At 35.1% G+C, this 6000-nt stretch overlaps 1 pseudogene; it reads left to right on the forward strand.

Moving 5' to 3' along the window:
* The first annotated feature begins 314 nt into the window (after positions 1–314).
* Positions 315–3068, forward strand: LOC111894456 (UDP-glycosyltransferase 76H1-like; annotated as a pseudogene).
* The last annotated feature ends 2932 nt before the right edge of the window (positions 3069–6000 follow it).

Below are 6000 nucleotides of genomic sequence, written 5' to 3' on the forward strand. Positions count from 1 at the left end.
ACTAGGTGTAAGACCCATGTATTACATGGGTTTAATTAAAAAAAAATATAAAATTTTAATAATTTGAAAAGTTTGAATTTATAAGAAAAATGAGAAAAATTTGAATTATTAAAATTACTGAGACTTTAATGTATTGAATACATTACATATATAAAGTTTTTTCTAATAAATACTTTACATATATATTACCTTACACATTAAATGTGGAATTTTAATTTAATAAAATAAAAAATACAATAAAATGACAAGTGGAAAATAGAAATTTTAAAAATTCTAGAAAATACCATGTGTCCAAATGAATGAGAAGAGGACATGTGACAAAAAAACCTTCATTTATTATAGTAGATTGGTTGGTACGATAATACCGTGGTATTTAAAATTTAATACCATTACCGTACCAAGTTTACTAAATTGGTACGGTACTACCAACCAAACATGTTGGCTACCAAATATATTGGTAACCAACTTTTTTGGTTCGGTTGGTAACATGTTGGTTGGTTCTCCGTTGTACATTTTTGACAGCCCTAGGAAGAAGCAGTTTTTGAATAATATACATTTCATCCTAAATTAATGAAGGGTAAAATCGTCAATTCAATTCAGTTTAAGAATCTTGGATCAATAAAAAATAGCCATGGAAGTATCACTTCCCAAATATAATGTCTATGGTGGATGATAATAAATTAATCTCATCATGGATGATAATAATTTTTAACTACTAAACCAATCGTATATATGCCATGCATGTGAATGTTGGTGGCTTCACAATATAGACGAATGAATGCCTACCTACTACTCCTTTTTCTTCGTATTTTATAAAATATTCTGTCATTGGAACCAACATTGTTACCATCGCACAAACCTCTAAAGAAAACAAAAAAGTGTTCTAAGTTAGATAAATAGATATAGAGAGATGGAAGAACACGGCGGAGACGGTGGCCAGTACTAGTGGTGCTTGCAGCATCCCCGTTTCAAGGCCATATGACCCCTACTCTCCAGCTAGCCAAAGCCCTTCATGCCAATGGGTTCTCTATAGCCATTGCTCACTCCAAACTGAACCCTCCTAACCCTTCTAACCATCCTTCCTTCATTTTCCTCCCTCTTTCCGACAACTTATCCGCTATTGATGACTCCGGTAGCTTCAGTAATTTCATCCACACTCTCAACAAAAACTGCAAACCATCCTTCCAAAAACACATGACTCGTTTGATCGGTGACCAAATAAAGGAAATAAATCAATCGTTGTCATCTATGACAACCTTATGTTTTGTGCTGGAAGCGTTGCTGCCGATCTGAATCTTGTCGCCATAGTCTTCCGCAGTTGCAGTGCAGCGTACTTTCCGGCTAACCTTGTCCGTCAGCAGCTCCATCAAGAAAGCAGATATCTTGAACAAGGTACATCAAACTTATAACCTTGATATATGTAGATGAAAGATTCAATTAATTAATCTAGTACTTTTTCAATTGAAAGCACGACAAAGTACTAGATGTATATACAAACTAATTAAGGTAACTCCCATTTGTTGAAAAGATTATGTGATGCAGGAGATGGTGCCAAATCATCATCCCCTCAGGTATAAAGATCTGCCCTTTTCAAAATCACCTATTGAAGATTGGCAGCAACTGTTTGCCATTATCAGTCAATCGATACGACCCTCTGCAGTTATTTGGAACACCATCAAAGTTCTCGAACATGAAGCCTTAACCCAAATCCAGAAGTACTACCAGGTTCCAGTTTTTTCAGTCGGGCCTCTACACAAAATAACACCAACTGATCTCCCTACTAGTTTTCTCGAAGAGGACACTAGTTGCATTGCCTGGCTCGACAAACAAGCTACCAAATCCGTAATTTACATTAGCTTCGGAAGCTTAATGACGTTGGATAAAAAAGTACTAATCGAGATGGCATGTGGGATAGCCAAAAGCAACCAGCGGTTCATATGGGTGGTTAGACCGGGTTCAGTTTGTGACTCGGAATGGACTGAGTTCTTGCCCGAGGGTTTCATTGAGGAGACGAGAGAACGTGGTTTGATTGTAAAATAGGCGCCACAAAGGAAAGTGTTGGCGCATATTGCCGTTGGTGGATTTTGGAGTCATTGTGGTTGGAATTCGACATTGGAGAGTATTTCGGAAGGGATTCCGATGATATGCCAACCATTTAATGTAGACCAAATGGTGAATGCGCGTTACGTGAGTTATGTATGGAAGATAGGGATGGAATTGGAGGATTTAAAGACTGAGGAAATGGAAAGTATGATTAGGAGAGTTATGGTGGATGAAGAAGGGGAGGAGATGAGAGTTAGAGCAATCGGAATGAAGGAAATGGTTAAAGAAGCAGTGCAAAATGGTGGTTGTTCATATGATTCGTTGGAGGAGTTAGTGGGTTTTATCTCGTCCTGTTGATAGTCAAGAAATGTGGTGAATCTGAAAGGTACAAAATATTTAATGGAATGATCGACTTATTCACATTCAAATGAGGCTTTTCGAGTCTTAAATTAAAGCTCAAAAATTTCGTTGTTGGCCAAACTTAATTACATTTCGAATATACTGATCGGTATCTCAAATATCGTGTTTATGTTCTCTTAATATGGCAAAATAAATGTCCGAAGTCAAGTTGACGTAATTCAACTAGAAATAGAGTAATACATCAACCAGAAATAGAGTCAACACTTGATTTTGTTATAGTATCATCCAACTTGTTATTTTTATTTGGTTTTTACTATTTTCTAAAGATATACACGTATTTGCAGCTCGAGGATAGACAAATCCGGCCAAGTGGAGCATTTGAACGCATTGAATTTTTTTTTTCAATATTCATTTTATAAATATATAAAAATTCATGAACCTTGCAGTCTTTTTGGTTCCATAAATTTGGATGTATAGTTAGGGGTGGAATTGGTACGTTGCCCATTCGTTTTTCCTTAAACCGTGTACCGTATCAACTATATTTGGTATAAAAAAAATTGCTACCAGTACCGTACCAAATATATTTGACTACCAACAAGTTTGGTTGGTACAAATTGGTAATGATATATATCGATTTATTTTATTTTTCTATTGTAAGATTTTAAAATAAACAAATACATCGGGTAATTTTGATATTTAGTAAAGAAATTGTTTATTTAGTTCTGTTAATTTACAAAATAATTCTATTGAAGTAACGTTAAAATAACATTTTAGTTTTGTGTTTTAACGTGTTAATAACTATCGACTAATGCAACCAAATAACTTATATAACGTTCTTAAAACTCTAAACACTAAACACAACTGACAATTGAAAATTTGAAATATACGAATTTGTATATATATATATATATATATATATATATATATATATATATATATATATATATATATATATATATATATATATATATATATATATATATATATATATATTAATGGTATATACCGACTTATTTTATTTTTCTATTGTAATATTTTAAAATAAACAAATATATCGGGTAATTTTGATATTTAGTAAATGAAATTGGTTATTTAGTTCTTTTAATTTACAAAATAATTCTACTGAAGTAACGTTAAAGTAACATTATAGTTTTGTGTTTTAACGTGTTAATAATTATCGACTAATGTAACCAAATAACTTATATAACGTTCTTAAAACTCTAAACACTAAACACAACTGACAATTGAAAATTTGAAATATATATGAATTGGTTTGTACCGTATTACCATGGTATTCAAAATTTTATGCCATTACCGTACCAAGATTGTTCAATTGGTACGGTACTACCAACCAAACATGTTGGCTACCAACATTCTTGGTTCGGTTGATAGCATGTTGGTTGGTTTTCCGTGGTACAATTTTGACAGCCCTACAAAATAATACGGAAAATGATTATGAAGTAGTATATGATTTTTCATCTGATGAAGAAAATCTCTACTCCAACCCATATAAATTCACATAATAATTCCAGACTAAAAAGAAAACAATATTATGTAGAAGATGATTATCAGAATCAATATGTTTATGGACCACCTTCCTTAGAATAAATTTGTTTATATCGCCAAAGAATGGTTAAAAATAAACACAATAAATGGGAGAAAGTACCAACCCAATATGTACCTAAATTATTTACGTTCCCAACAAATTCGGATATTCTTTTTATTGATTTGTGATCAAAATCCCTGTAACATCCCAATTTCCAGGTATGAGAATCATTTATTAAAAAAGCAAGTTTTCCTTGGAACTCGTCGAATTGATGGCCTTAACTCGATGTGTTGAAGGCTTTTGGGCCGCGCATCTTTTTGGACAAACTTGATAAGTTGGTGAGGAAAACTCGACGAGTTGGGGCTGGTTGAGAAACCCTAAACTTTAGGATTTGCACCCTATATAACCTCCTTAAGTCTTTAAGGCTGATCTTTTATCAGCCTCCAAAGTCCAAACCGTAGTATCAGCTTTGTGAACCCTAATCTTCATTCCATTTCATATTGTGAGTTAGTGTGGCATTTTGGAGCAAAAGAATGAGAAGATTGAGAGAAGGAGGCAAGGATCTAGCAAGATAAGCCCTCATCTTCAGTTTGGCACTAAGACCATTGTAAGTATTCAAAATCTGATTTGTATCTACCTATGTAGCTAGATCATGAGTTTTGTTCCTTTTTCTCCTTATTCATGGATGTTGCAATTGATGGACTTCATAAAGTTTACAACTTTATGAATCTCCAGATCAAGATGACCTTCGAATGGGTTAGATCTGGTCTTTAGTCAAGCTTTGATGTCATGCATGGAGTTTAGGTCATATTTCCCTTTGTTGACCCATTTTTGGTTCAAGATATGCATTGGACATGCATGTCTATAAAGCACCCACCTTTGGGACGTTTTTGAGGTTAGAATCTCTTATGGAAAAGTTGGGTTCCAGATCTCAAGGATTTTGTGCTTAATGGTTAAGCCTTTGAGTTTTCAAGCCTTATGGAAGGGTTTTTGAGCATTTAGAGTAGTCCTAAAGGATAAAGTTGGAAACTTTATCCTTTTAGACACATTTAGAGTTTAGATATGAGCCTTAGAGTCACTGGAATCGAAGAATCAGTTGTATGTGTTAAGTTGGGGAAAACTTGACGAGTTGAGTTGGCTAGGGGTTGCCCTGACTTTCTGAGTACGGTAGAACTCGACGAGTTCAAGAGGTGCACTCAACGAGTTGGGTCAACATGGATTGTTGAACTTGACCGTTGACTTTGACTTTGACTGTAGCATCCAAAAAATTCATAATTTTTTTTTTTAACTTTTCAACATTCCAAAACCATGCATTGCTTGCAAATTGTTTTCAAAATAGTTTAACATCAGAGAAAATCCCAGAAATCATAACACAAAATATGAGGAGGTGCACGATCAAGCCTTCGCCTTCCCGCGATCATCTAAAGTACCTAAAACATAACCAAAAATTGTAAGCCCAAAGCTTAGTGAGTAATCCCCAAAATACCGTCACATAAACATAACCAATAACAACATACATATTGAGCCTTCAGCCTGACTAGACCGCCTCACAGAGCCTTAAGCCCATCTGGACCGCTCCTGAACCTTCGTTATGACTGAACCGCATCACAGGGCCTACAGTCTATCCGAATCGCTCGCCAGGCCTTTGGTCTGACTGGACCGCGTCGTAGGCCTTTAGTCTATTTGGACCGCCTTAGGTCTGTTGACTTACATCACAAAGCAGGCCCGCCTCAACCCAACCACACACACATACATATATGCCGATATATAAATAGCAATTAAGCACATAGCCAATCTACAAACAGTCAAACCGATCTACGGATCACTAAGCATAGCAACATCCTATCTCCTAGGATACCGATCTAACATATCATAACCACATAGAACATCCTATCTACCAAGATACCAATCTAACAGATCACAACAATAATAAAGCAGGATAACAATCCAAAGGGCCGACCTTGATGCCTTCGACCCTTGAGTATAATGAGGAAAACTCACCTCACAAATAGTGTTGAACCGGTAATATCAATCCCAACTCACATCTCCAA

The sequence above is a fragment of the Lactuca sativa genome, chromosome 4 (genome assembly GCF_002870075.4).
Source record: "Lactuca sativa cultivar Salinas chromosome 4, Lsat_Salinas_v11, whole genome shotgun sequence".
Lineage (NCBI taxonomy): Eukaryota > Viridiplantae > Streptophyta > Magnoliopsida > Asterales > Asteraceae > Lactuca > Lactuca sativa.